Source organism: Arctopsyche grandis, chromosome 1 (assembly GCF_051622035.1).
Source record: "Arctopsyche grandis isolate Sample6627 chromosome 1, ASM5162203v2, whole genome shotgun sequence".
Taxonomy (NCBI): Eukaryota; Metazoa; Arthropoda; class Insecta; order Trichoptera; family Hydropsychidae; genus Arctopsyche; species Arctopsyche grandis.
In genome coordinates this window covers 38,216,004-38,230,862 of record NC_135355.1, presented here as the reverse complement: position 1 = coordinate 38,230,862, position 14,859 = coordinate 38,216,004, and the positions used below count along the sequence as shown (strand labels likewise).

Here is a 14,859-nt window from a genome sequence, read left to right as displayed (position 1 = left end):
CCGTGTTTGCGCTGTTGATTAACCCTTTAAGTGCCCGGGGTGCGTTCTGCGGATTCTGTAGCCGTGGTGCAAATTAAGATGCTGGATGGAGCCGGCAAAGGGTGAAAGCGCAGGGCTTCATCTAAAATGTAAATGAATCATAATCACCGTGAGGGTGAGTGGGTGGGCGGGTGGGCACCCCCATCCTGCTCCGAGTCTCACGGTTTGAGCGCCGGTGGACCTTCGTTTAACTTGTAAAGCGGTGGCTTAATTCCGGTGACTTAACAAGGGTTTCTTTATTAAAAAAAAAACCATAGGCGGCTCGCCATAGTAAAATGTTGGCGGGCGTAAAACAAAAGCCCTTAAGTCGCGTCACACGAACCGGTAACAATGAATCCCTTATTCGGGGGGAAAACGTTACCTCTAAGAAATTGAAATTTAACACGATTATTTTTTTCTTATTAAAAATTTCACTAGCGTATAATATGAGGGTCTATTATGAAATAAATGGATTTTTTATATCGTAATAATGTGTAAAAAAAATATATTTTTGACTTTTAAAATTTGCTAGATAATTATTTATAAGTATTTTCAAGCAATAATAATCACAATCGATAGAAGAAACATTTGATTATTGATTCCAATACTCATTTTCAGCACAGCAATACTAAATTTTGAGTTAAAGGCTGCAAAAGCCGAAATCTATAAAAAATGTGGTTTTTTTAAACGCTTATATTTATTTATTTGTACGTGTAAAACCCATTTAAGTGAATCGTATAACATAAAATATATAACATAGATCGTATACTATAAAAATTAGCAATAAAAGAAAACAATAGCAATAGAAAAAGTAGTGAAAAATAACTTAGTGGGTCAAACTTTGTAAAGATTGATTAGTTTCCACTCTGGTAAGAAATAAACGTAATTACATACCTCCTTTACGTTTCACATGGCTTTCGTGTTAGTGGTCATTTTTGTCTCTTATCCGATCGTTTTGATACTTTGCCATATTGCTCATTTTGGTCATCAATACACATTAATGTATCGTTTGCCATTACGTTGGAGATAAAATATCGTATACAACGCGTTTTAAAAACGGGGCCCGTAAACCTTCCTGACGTTTAATAAGCGTTCGTCCCATGTCTTCCAATCTGTTCGCCTTGATATGGCCATATAAGATTTTAATTGTTTAAACGCCTATAATTCACTCTACATTTTATAAAATTAGGTTCTCGTTATCTCTAATATTTAAATATTTATAGTTTTAACTCTCATATGTATATATAAATTTCAAATTTGGCGTCTAGCTTTATGGAATGTAATACACGATATAAATTGATTTTTGGCCAAATATGTCAAATCTGACATTTCACTGTATATCTACTCAGTCGGTTTTATCTGCGAGATAAGTATTAAATAAGAAGTTATGTTGTATCTAATTGTTAATATGATTTACAATAAGCTTACATACATTTAGTTTTTTACAATAAGCTTAATTTTACAATCCTCCTTTACGTTTCACGAAAAAATATTCACATTTTGGTCATCATAATAAGTAAATGGATCCTCCGCCATTACGATAGAGATAATATATCGTTTAAGACGCGTTTGAAGTTTACAAATTTGAAATCTGGGTGACGTCTATGTAATCTTTATTTTTATACATAGATGGCGGTAGTAAAATAAAATTATTGGTATTTTTATTCAAAATAATAATTTAAATATCTTAATATTATATACAAAACTAAAAAGGAGGTTTGTTTTTAAAAAACTTTTTTTTATTTGGTTGCTCGGTGCTATTTTACGTATCTTAGAAATGTTTTCTTATTATCCATGGCCGTTTGTATAAGAGGATTTATTCTATTTCCGCCATATCAAAATTATACATGCCTTTACGCAAATAGATCCAAGTATAATTCCGATGAAAAACATGCTTGAAAATTGTAAGAGGATTGGTGTTTATTATATCATCTAATTTTATATCAATTCGAAGTGGGCCAAAATGCGCGTTAATTTATTCCATTTGTGCAAATGCCTCTCAAAAATGATCACTTTGAAAAAGTAATAACGAACGTTCGAGTTTTTTTTGTCAGTTTGTCGCTGCATTTATTTTTTCCATCTACCTTAACAAAATTATACAACAACGTTGCAAGACGAAGGCGCTCTCGTTAACTCTTCTGCGAGACACTCCTTTGAAAAGCGGTTAGTTCTAAACTCGCCAGACTACTGCCAACTTATTATTGACCAAGCCAGCTCAACTCCGTTTAATACAAACAACGGCAGTGGGTGGTGGGTGGTCGGGAAAAACTTCATAATTCCGAGCGGTGTGCGGAATAGCGGAGAAAAAGGGAAATAAAAACGGCGGTTTCAATTAAAAGCCAATATTTATCATCGAGAACTTTTTTTTGTTCTTAATGGAAGGGAAAAAGCTCGTTACGAGCACATGGCGAGAAGAAAGTGCCGGTTTTGGTCCACCGGTTTGGTGAATTAGCCTTGTTAACGTTGCAGCCGGGATGCAACCGAGGGAAACTTTCCCGATTGAAAGCTCCGAAGACGGCAATAAAGCTTTCGCGCCTGCATATAAAGTTCTGAAGGATTTTCTTTAGATTTAGCCGGGAAAACGCTCCCGGCCATCGTTACCGGTCGATTAATTACTTCTTTTTACAGGAAAACAAGAAATTTCCCCATTAATACGAGAACAAAGTTTTTTTGATCTTCTTACAAATTTGCACAATAGAATTTTAAAGCAAATAAATAGTCTATCACGATGAATTTTCTTAAACTGAATGAAATCTATGTATACTAGGGACACTTCAGGTTTAGTTTTTAAGATTGAGAGAATCCAAAAACGGTTTCTTAGATATTTTTTTAGGTTTTAGACATTACTAACAAACTAACCAGTAGATTATATGACAGAATCACTAATAACCATACTAACACACTTGTAAACAGTCTCGGTGATTACAACAAAATGTCTATACCCTTCAGGTATAAACACACATTACCTAAACACAATCTGCTTTAGATCGTCGACTTTAGACAGTCTTTAATTAAAATTATGTATTAGATGTATTTTGAGCATTTATAAGAATTGTAAATAGGTTTTTGAGCTCTTTTTCCTATTATGCTGTACATTAACATTATAATAATATAATATTATGATTACTAACACAATCAAATTAAAATTGTAAAATAGAAAATTATCAGTAAATCAGTAGCTATTAAAATAGATATAAGATGTATTGTGAACATAATTTAGTAATAATAAAACGCATTTAAAAATCAGCAAAAAAAATGAAATTATATGGTTATCATCCTTGGCTATATCCTAGTGCATTCCTATTTAAGGGCGTTAGGCTTCAACTAATTGGAGTCCCGTCGTGTTATGATTCTGGGAAAGCACTTTTTTAACCTATTATATAGCTTAGTACAAAATCCTCAGGTTCTTAAGGTAAATTTAAGTTTTGTACACCTAGTAAGTTTGGGGACCTGAGGAATCGTTATTTGTTTTCTCCTCCTGTGCGTTGTATTAATCCAATAATAAAATAGTTTTAGCAAACATTAAATGTCTCAAGTATGTAATATATTAGTATCTGACGTAAGTCGATTAAGAAAAAGATTGCTATTCTTAGAAATATATCCCATTTCATTTGCAGATTAACAGTCTTATCTGAATATAAAGTACAGTTGTATTTTATCTATTAAAAGGAAAACAATAATTGAGTGATTTTCATATATAAAGTTATACTTGTAATTTATTTGTATAACACATTTCATTTGGAAGTAGGCAATCCTATCAAAATATAGGATGCCTTTGCTTTGAAACCAAATAGTCTTAAAAAGCATTTTTTGAGTGTAAATTAAAATATGCCATAATTTTTTTTAAGAGGATTCCATAAAAAAAATGTTATAGTAAGGTACATAATAGAAAATATTGAGATCACAATGATAAACTTTGTATTCATCGTGTGTAAATTTCAATATTTGTTTCTTCATTCAATCAGCCTATATTCACTTAATTTTATAGTAAATTGATTAAATAAATTTATCTTAATAAATTAGTTAAGTTTGTTCAAAAACTTATGTAAATAAAATCTAATAAAAATGACTATAAATTTCTTAAATATATACGTACATACATAGGGTTAGTTTATGTATATTTATAAAAAAAATAATTAGGATAGTGAAGATTCAGCGACACTCCATTCAATATTTGAGCCGCTATATTTAAAAGTAGCAGAAGTCCATAAGTCATAACTAATTAAAGTTTTGTTAATTTTGCTAACTATGTTATATTATAGTTGTTAGTTTTAGTTTAAAATGGTTACTTGTTATAATTTATTAACAATTTGCTATTTAATAATAATAAATAAATAAATAGTGAAGATTCAGTCGAAATTGCATTCAATATTTGAACCGCTATATTAAAAATCAGCTGATTACTAAAAATAATTGTATGTGATGTATGTATGTAAGCTTATTGTAAAAAACTAAATGTATGTAAGCTTATTGTAAATCATATTAACAATAATAAGATACAACATAACTTCTTATTGAATACTTATCTCGCAGATAAAACTCACTGAAGAGATATACAGTGAAATGCCAGATCTGACATATTTGTCCAAAAATCAATATATATCGTGTATTACATTACATGAAGCTAGACGCCAAATTTGAACATTATATATACATATGAGAGTTAAAACTATAAACATTTAAATATTAGAGATAACGAGAACCTATAGAGCAAATTTTATAAAATATAGAGTGAATTATAGGCGTTTAAGCAATTAAAATCTGATATGGCCATATCAAGGCGAACAGGTTGGAAGACACGGGACGAACGCTGAACCACACGAACTAAATGTCACCCAACCCGATAATGTCGATATTAAATACGCGTTGTATACTATATATTTTATCTCCAACGTAATGGCAGACGATACATTAATGTATATTGATTACCAAAATGAGCAATATGGCAAAGTATGAAAACGATCGGATAAGAGATAAGAGATATAAAAATTACCATGTGAAATGCAAAGGAGGTATGTAAAAATTGACAGAAATCCACTTTTCTTCATATAAAAAAATGTTTTGCAAAACATTAAATGTTTTGCGTATAGCATAATAGTCAATGGTCAACAATATTTAAAAACACTGGTGTCCTGTAATACGTATTATATATTCGGCTTTTTTGAGATTATGGACATATCGAGTCAAAAGAAGTGATAACAATTTGTGAATGAAGTCAAACAGAAATAGTGTTTTTGGAACTGAAAATAAGCTTTCCGCCACTTTCAAATACATATAATGGCTTGTACATATATTGAATTTCAAAACATGAAACTAATCTGAAGATATTGATTTTGTATTAAAATTATATCACATATTATATTATTATATGTATATATGTAGGTTTATTTAAATGAAAAGAAAGGCTATCGGTGTGCACTAATCGGTTATAAGCATACGGTCTGTTCCACTTTAACAAATTTGAATTTGATACATATAATAGAATTATGTATGATGCGAGAGTAGCTATCCTATCAAACGGTGAATAAAATTGGTTTAAGCGGTTTATCAGCTTACCGGACGAGCATTACTGGGGATGCTTCTCTAGCGGACCGTATGTATGGGTGGGTACCTTTTTATTGCCCAGACCCTCATTTGAACTTCATGAGTTGGATTTTTGGACTCACCCCACAACTTTCCCCTCGGGGGTGTGCAACTACCCCTTCTTGACCGTGAATAAGATACCGTGCACCGCCTTAATCTCGGATTTGGCCGATGACGAGCTTATTCCGCGAAGGGAACTGTCCTTCTATAATCCTAGCTTAGAATTTTAGATATCTTAGCACCGAAGGGCTGAGTCCCAGGATCAGGACGGGATTGTCAGATTCCTCCTTTGAAAACGGGATGATGAAGTGCATTCAGTGGTGCATCGTAGAGTTCAACGTCTCTCCGATGAACAACTCTGGTTAACTCCCCCTCGCGTGATGATAGATAGTTATTTTTTTTTCTGTGTAAGGGTAACGCGGTTTATATTTATGGTGTTTCGCCCGTCATCGTGATATATGAAAACGAGTCTGTTTATTCTTTCTTCGGCCACTTCCTTGCCACGACGATGATTGGTACAGTGTTGCATTCCAAAATAATACCAGTTCGCCGGCGATTATTTTCGTCCTGGTCGTCAGCGATGCGGTAGACTCGTTTTGAGAGATGTTTTTAATTATTTATCTCAACTCCGTGTCATTCGAGACGAATTTCACAATTTCTATATCCGCCTTATACATTAAAAATACATATAATTAGAGTTCTTGGAATCAGATCTATGGATAATTTAATTTCAAATTCAAGAATGCTCGAGATGTGTATCGAATAAACAACTGCACTACCATAAGTTTGAAAGCTTGTATTTCCGAATATAATAATAATAATATAAGATTGAAATTAAACTTTTATTTAAGTTTAAGTGTCTAATTCAACGATTACATTATCAATTTATTCCATTTGTGTAGTAAACTTTAAAATACATACATTTTAAAATACAGAAATTTGTGTTCATATATTTTTTTTCGGTCTCCGTGACGAGCCGGAATGTTAAATTACCGAAAACGCAAATATCGGAAGTCAAAGATCGAAAATCGAAAGATCTTAAGTCGAAAGATAAAAAAAAGGGTGCATGGTAAACGGTACATACTCACGTACATACTCACTTAATTTGCGCGAGCAGGATACAACAGGAACAAGAGGAACAGGCTTTTCCTCCCGTATTAATGTGCACGCGCAGAATACGGGAGGAAAAGCCTGTTCCTCTTGTTCCTGTTGTATCCTCCTCGCGCAAATTAAGTGAGTATGTACGTGAGTATGTATCGTTTACCATGCACCCTTTTTTTTTGATCTTTCGACTTAAAATCTTTTGATTTTCGATCTTTGCGTTTTCGGTAATTTAACATTCCGGCTCGTCACGTAGACCCATTTTTTCTCATTAATTAATTTATTTATTTTTTGCATATGAATTCATTGCTTTTTATTAGCGAATTTGATAACAAATATTTAGAAATGGAACTCATTCATTCAGAGGACGTTTATAGCTTGGAGGCTTAATTATATAATCTATTAGCGAATCAAAAATAGAATATGAGAAAGCGTTAATGCTTGTAATAGTTTTTATGAGATGAAAGTGAAATTAGTGAAATACAAATGTATTTGAAAAAGTATGAAAGCTAGTAATATAATGTAAAGTTTATATTAGATATTATGAAAAAGGAATAGCTGTTATAAATGTTCAATTATTTAACCTGTGAGTTGGGTAGATAGCAGCAGAAAGGCGCTTTGAGTAGCCAGATGTCATCTCGTCGATATGTCAGACGATTCTGATGAATTTTTGATGATTTCGTTAATGATTAAATTCCTTTAACGTTATGCCGGATCCTTTTGCTCACTATAATGAGAGCTTACCCCCCCCCCCCCCCCACATGTTGGTAAAATATCATTGCGATTGGAAGACTGGGTGGTGCAAAATCAGCTCACAAATTTTGGACGGTTGGGAAATCAACCAAAATCTTAAAATAGCAAATTTTTACGACTCAATTAAATATTTATTTAAAAATTATATTAAATTAACTACAATTTTTAATATTATACTGTAGTTGTCTTCAAATTGATAAAAAAATTATTTAATTTAAGATTACACTGATTTTAAGAATATGCAATATTACTACGTACGGAGATAAAATGAAAATGGCTTTCATTGAGTGACGTGTTACAGTTGAAGTGTATTTTCAGTTGTAATATACTTTGACTAGTTGGAATATATTCCGTCTAACCGGGTGCGAAGTTATTTATTTATTTATTTAAAGTTTGGACCGTTGTAGCATTACAGGAATTCCTAATGCGCCACAATGGTCAAAAATATAACAGAAAAGACAAGAAACAAAATAATAAATTAGACAACAAAAACAAAACATATATATACACAAACAACTAAAAATAATAATTATTATTATTATATATCGTTTATCGTCTTGAATTCATGCTATGTTTACAAGGTTTTTGTATTTCGTAATATTCTTTCTCGATTATGATTTTCAAGTTATGAATTCTATAAGTCCTCACCAGATAGAGTTTCAAAATTTGTCATCCGGACTGACCGAAACCAATCACGACAAGCAAATAATACACCACCACCACGTCGATCTACTCTATCGCGACGATGCAGCCTCCAGGAAGAATCAAAAAGTTCAGCATCAAAAAATGATGAAGTCAACCATGTTTCCGTTAGTGCTACCATATCATCACAAATATGTAGTAGAAACGGCTGAATTAAACGCAGCCAGCTTTGTCCTGAGACCTCGTGCATTTTGGTAATAAATTACCAATTTTCGGTCTCCCAGTTTGGCGCGTGACTTTCTTTGAGACAAGAAATGACAGTTTTGATTGAGCCAACGGAGGTTGAGCCAATGGAGACGAAACGGAAGAGGAAGCAGAAGAAGAAGCCAACACAGTCACAACAGAATCACGACTATCAGGACCATTTGAGCAGGCAGATGTAGGAGAAGAGGCAAACATCGACGTCACTGCGACCGTTTCCATAGAAGATTCACTAATACTTGCAGACGTAGTTTTAATATCAGGCTTCAAACATCTAGCAGCTCCCGTACAAACATCAGCAAATGAAACACTTGGGCGCAGCTCTAATGATGAAACAACGTCAGTGGCAGACATAGAAGTAGTATTAGTATTCGATTTTTTATTCTTAATGCTCATTCCCCAATCTTTAAATCTACCAAAATGAACACCAGCAGGCCAAGAACCGGCAGAAAATAACAGGCCAGCGACAGAAGCAGGAACAGATACCTTAAAGGATGTATAAGATCCTCGTGCATTAAGAGGGGAAACCACAATGCCATCCTTTAATCCACAGATGGCACTAACGTGAGTCAAAACCTCGTCACACGAAGTGTCCAATGAGAGCTTCCATATATGTATATTGACATTCCTTTTGACGGAAACAATAATTCCAGAAGCTGCTGTTCCCACCTCAAATTTACGTCTAAGTGGAGGTTGTTCAGCCGAAGGTCGGTCAGGTAATGCGGGTTGTCCAGGTTTTTCATGATTAATTCGCAGAACAGATTTACGTCTATTTCTTTTCTTTTTGCCCATCTTCACGGCTGCATCAGCAACGAGAGAAACAGAAGGAGAAGGCACAACACTTCTAATAAGTACAGGAGAATTCAAGCCTCGTATTAACTGCTCTAAGGATGAAAATCTTTTCTCAATACGATCAATTGCATTGACACATAGTTCACGCCACATGTTACAACAATCGCCCATTGTAAAAATTCAAATAAAAAAAATAACAAATGACAATTTTTTCTTATTCTTTCTTCTTTTGTTATTTTTTACCGTACTAAGTATATAATAATTTATCGATATATATTTTCAGAAATCAGTTTAACCACTGTATTTAAATCACAATTGCAAAATTTTTATCAAAAATGAAAGCAACACCAATAACACTACACACAATGCAAAAACACGACACTATTAATCGATAATATATTCGAAAAAAGCATCCGAATATCGGACAATCAAAACAATGAACCAGATAGTTAGTTATAGTTGTAGTGTATTTTCAGTTGTAATATACTTTGACTAGTTGGAATATATTCCGTCTAACCGGGTGCGAAGTTATAGTTGTAGTGTGTTTTCAGTTGTAATATATTTCGACTAGTATATTTACTAGTTACATTATTTATTTATTTATTTTTTTAGAAAAATTTAGTTTTATTGATTTCAAAATTTATAACAAAAAATTATTATTAGAAGATAAAAAATTTTAAAATTTTTCGCATATATTTACATACATACATATGTATATATGTAGGTGAGGGAAAAATAAAAATTTGAACATTAAAAATAAAAAAATAATAAAATAATACCAATGATAGTGGTAAGATAATAATATTAATAATAACCTAGATTGGAGTTATAACAACAATAAACTAATAATAATAATTAGATTCAAATTCAGCAAGTAAGTAATAAATTAATTAAGATAATTAGAAAAATAAAAAATAATAAAATAATAATAATAATAAAAATCATAAAATAATAAAAAGTTAATTAGTTACTATGTTAACACAATTGTTATTCATATGAGTTGTTAACAAAATTATTATTTATGATAGTTATTTCAAATCATAAGTCCGATAATGCTGATAAAAGTAATATAACAACATACAAGTTGATATAAAATGGTTTTCATTTTCCAATGATCAGAATATTATCTTAAATTAACGAAGTTTGAATTCAAGTTAGCACAATAATACGCTACAAATAACAGTCCGGGTGATATTATATAATACGAATATCCAATAATTCACGATATTCCTATTAATATTTCCCGTGAACTTGAGCGTAAACTTTTCAATCAAAGTATAATAATATAATTCAAACCTGATTTTTGCTTCAACTTTATGGTCCTCTTCGGGGATCGAAATAGCTGGATTTGATCCGCAGATAACTACTGATCTGTCGGTTTCACCACTGCGTTATAAAACCGTGGCTTTTTGCCAGAGCTAAAACAATCAAACGGGATCGAAATAAAAGTCGACACAAAAGCATTGTGGCGATCGCAACTTTTAATCAACTTTTAATATAACATCACGACTAATGTACATACATATGTATGAATAAAAATTTGATACACAGTCAATTTTGCGCACACGAGAAAGGTAATGCGGCGATTTCGCATTTTGCCAGTGTTTATTTTAACTCCAATCAATATTTGTCTAGTGAATTGCAAAACCCATTTCACCGCGTATATTTCCACTTAATTTGGCGGGTTCAAATTAGTTTTCTGTTAATCACCGATTGCTATTTTCACGTGTTACATCATCAAACACTCATTATCGTTTTTGGTATTAAATATTATCGATTATTTTAACTTTATCTATGTATGTATGTATGTAGTAGCAATAGATGAACTTTTGTTATCATGCGGAGATTTCAAGTTGAGATTTTAATTGATTCAAAATCTGAGTGAACAATCTCAACGTGGATAACGATTTTAATTTATTGTTATTAAAATGTTGACATTTTAAAATTTTAGGAAAAAAAATTAAATAAAAGTTATTAGCCTAGTCACTTTTGTCCAATTACGGCACGCCACTGATACATATACATACATATGTACGCGTATACAGAAATGTTGACGCGATAAATGAAAACGCTTATGTATTCATTGGTTTATTTATTTCATAGAACATGACCGCTAGACTTGTGTGAATGTGAATTCATAAACATCCACAGTGACATCTATGGAGAAACATTTGCAGCTTTTTATTATCAAATTGGCGGACCTCAATACGCTGACAACTTGAGATTAGCAAGAGAGATATGAAAGGAGATGCCATTTTTTTTATAGGAACCGTCTCAATGAAAATCAGAAAACTTGGCAAACTCTGATAAGAAACGATTGACCTGGAGTCAAAAACAAAGGTCTGTCCAACAGCGGGACTAACGTAGGTCTCGAACCCGTGACGACTCTGCACAAAAGCATATGATATTATTTATGCACAATTTACAAAATCAAAAGTGTTTTGTATGTAAAATTTATTATATTTCATTTAAAGAGATTATAAATGGATTAGCAAGAGACATATGAAAGGAGATGCCAATTTTTTATAGGAACCGTTTCAATGAAAATCAGAAAAATTGGCAAACTCTGATAAGAAACGATCGAACTGGAGTCATAAATCAAGATCGGGCCAGCAGTGGGACTCCAGTATGATTCGAACCCGTGACTACTCTGCTCGAAAGCATAAGTACAATCAATAAAAATCAGAATTTTATACAATGCGAAGTCATCCAAACATCCATAGTGACATTTATGGAGAAATTTTTGCATTTTATAATCACAATCGGCGAACCTCAAGACGCTGAATAACTTGAAATTAGCAAGAGACATATGAAAGGATATTCCAATTTTTTATAGGAACCGTTTCAATGAAAATCAGAAAAATTGGCAAACTCTGAGAAGAAACGATCGACCTGGAGCGATAAATCAAGGTCTGGCCAGCAGCGGGGTTCTAGAGGGACTCTAACCCGTGACCACTCTGCTCGAAAGCATAATATGCTAATCACTAATCCACGCCACTGGTTTATGAAGTTTACAAAGCGAAAGGGTCGAAACGCATACGCATTTAAGGACAACCGAATGCAATTAGTTGGAAACTAATCGCGTCCATCTCCATTGTTCGGACAAATTCCAAAGCCGAACTATGACAACTATCTGGCTGAAACTTTTCCTGCGAAAATATCTGCGTAATTCAGTTTCCTCCGGTTCGGTCGTTTAATCTCGACGTTCTGTCGACTACTGTTTTGTCGTCCGATTTCCCATCGACGGATCCCTTTAATTGGAAAGATATCTGTCGTCGTTGAAGTTGAATCCCACGGGGTTATGAATAATTCCAGTCATACATAAATTACTGTGGGCGCGTTGCCGCAACTTCGGGAATAAGCTTAGCCGCGGCTTAACTGTGACATTCGCCAACAAACAAGAAACCCAACAATGTTTCGGTAAATAATGTAAATCCACAGGCTGCTCTTCTAAGTCCTAAAAGGAGATTACAGCCTCTACCCATGCACTCGCTTGATGGCGCTAAATTCGACCTCAAAGGTGAGGTTAATAGGTTAAGCAATCCGCACCGTTCCCCGAACGCGATTACGCGTTACCTCTTCATCGTTCCTGCGTAACATAATACATATAATGGATTTACGTTGTACGTCCTGCTTCTTATGTGACTCATGAATACGTTGCCTTTTAAAGAAGTGGAAGAAATTATTGAAGTAAAAATATATAGCCAGCAGCATAGCTCGATCGTTAGGCTTCTGCTTAGCGTCGACAGGCGCCGGGTTCGATCCCACGAGCTGACCTCGATTAAAAGGATTCTTTCTGAGTATATCTGTAGTGCTGTTGGATATTTGTAACTCCAGGTCGATCATTGCCTATAAGAGTTTGCCAATTTTCTCTGATTTCATTGTTGAAACGGTTCCCGGTTAAATTGGCTAAATATCCTTCCTACCTACTATGTAACGACTGTTTGAGATTGATTTATGTACAATAAAATTTAAAACGACAGATTAACGGACGGCTGCTTTAAATGCGAATCTCGTCTTCTCGAATGATAGATTGCACATCAGATGACGGGTAACCTTTCGATGTGCACAGATGCAATTATTAAAATGGTAATTATTAAAATTGAGTTGGATCTTTCAGGCGAGTTTAATAAGGCAAGATTCGATAAGTTCCGAATCTTGCCTTATTAAACTCGCCAGAAAGATCCAACTCAATTTTAATAATTGCATCTGTGCACATCGAAAGGTTACTCGTCTTTTGATGTGCAATCTATCATTCATTACAGACTATCAATCTATCATTCGTTACAGATATTACTAACAAACTAACCATTAGATTCTATGACAGAATCACTAATAACCATACTAACACACTTGTGAAGAGTCTCGGTGATTACAACAAAATGTCTATACCCTTCAGGTATATACACAGATTACCTAAACACAATCTGCTTTAGGTCATCGACTTTAGACAGTCTTTAATTAATATTATGTATTAGATGTATTATGAGCATTTATAAGAATTGTAAATAGGTTTTTGAGGTCTTTTTCCTATTACGCTGTACATATTAACATTATAATAATATAATACTATGATTACTAACAAAATTTATTTAAAATTGTAAAATAGAAAATGATCAGTAGATCAGTAGCTATTAAAATAGATATAAGATGTATTGTGAACATAATTTCGTAATAATAAAAAGCATTTAAAAATAAAAAAAGCTAATAAAATATAAACCTTGTAAATAAATAAATGTTTATACATACATATATTTTAAAATTTTGTACCAATTTTACATACATATAAGCCAATACATATGTTACAGTTGAAATGTATTTCATTATAATGCTATTTTACGTGTGTGTGCGATTTTTTTTTAAATTACTTAGTAACTTATTTTTCTACGTTTATTTAATGGATCAACTTTCAAATTCACAATAATGTAACTTATTATATAATGACTTTATACAATTTAACATATTTTTTTGAAAAACTCGTGCGATTACATTACATCCTGCTTCTCATTAGAATGTTCAATACACTAATGAGAAGCATGTAATTTATTGTAATATAATACGGAAATATCAATACCCTTCAATGCACTATTGTATTAAACTTCCACTCTGTATAATTATAGTTGCGCCCCTAAATAATTTAATACATAAAAGTAGTATATATGTAGCTTTATATCACGGAAGATATATTTATGTACTTCTAAAAGTGTAGTAGCAATCTAGTTATGTGCATACAAGAATGAATCCGGTCGAGGGGTGGGAGGAGGTTGCAAGCTTAGCTGCTTGTTTCGGTGTTATGGTCTCTTTTGCTCCTTTCGTTAACAATGGTCTAAGGGAGATGCTCGGCGAACCCTTCACCACCATTGTAGCCGTCGAAGCCTCATTCCCGGAATACCTTCAGGCTCCTGGGTGGGAGCTTAAGGGCTTACGGAGAACACGCGGACACTTCGTACACCGAAACCGCACTGAACGAATGGACCAAATCGGCGCACGCTTCTCCATTCTTATACAAATATGTACATACATACATATTATAGAAAAGCATTCTTGTTTTTTAATATAACGTATTCTTCTTGAAAAGATTTCAGCACACTTTTTAAGTTTATACAATTCGTATGGGTATGGAGTAAAATAAACACATACGTAACACACCATTGGTCCAAAGTACCATTAATTCAATTGAACCTAAAAATAAGTAAGACTTAATAATAA

At 33.0% G+C, this 14,859-nt stretch overlaps 1 protein-coding gene across 2 annotated transcripts in view; it reads right to left on the bottom strand.

The window, feature by feature from the left end:
* Fili (Fish-lips) overlaps nt 1–14,859 on the bottom strand; it is a 181,655-nt gene that overhangs the window by 35,259 nt on the left and 131,537 nt on the right. The window contains exon 1 of one of the 2 annotated variants that reach the window (XM_077426913.1): nt 10,447–10,568. The exons of the other annotated variant lie outside the window; for it this stretch is intronic. The gene's annotated coding sequence lies outside the window, so the exon portion shown is untranslated. Of the gene's footprint in view, nt 1–10,446; nt 10,569–14,859 lie in introns of those variants that run through there. 2 annotated transcript variants of the gene reach the window in all.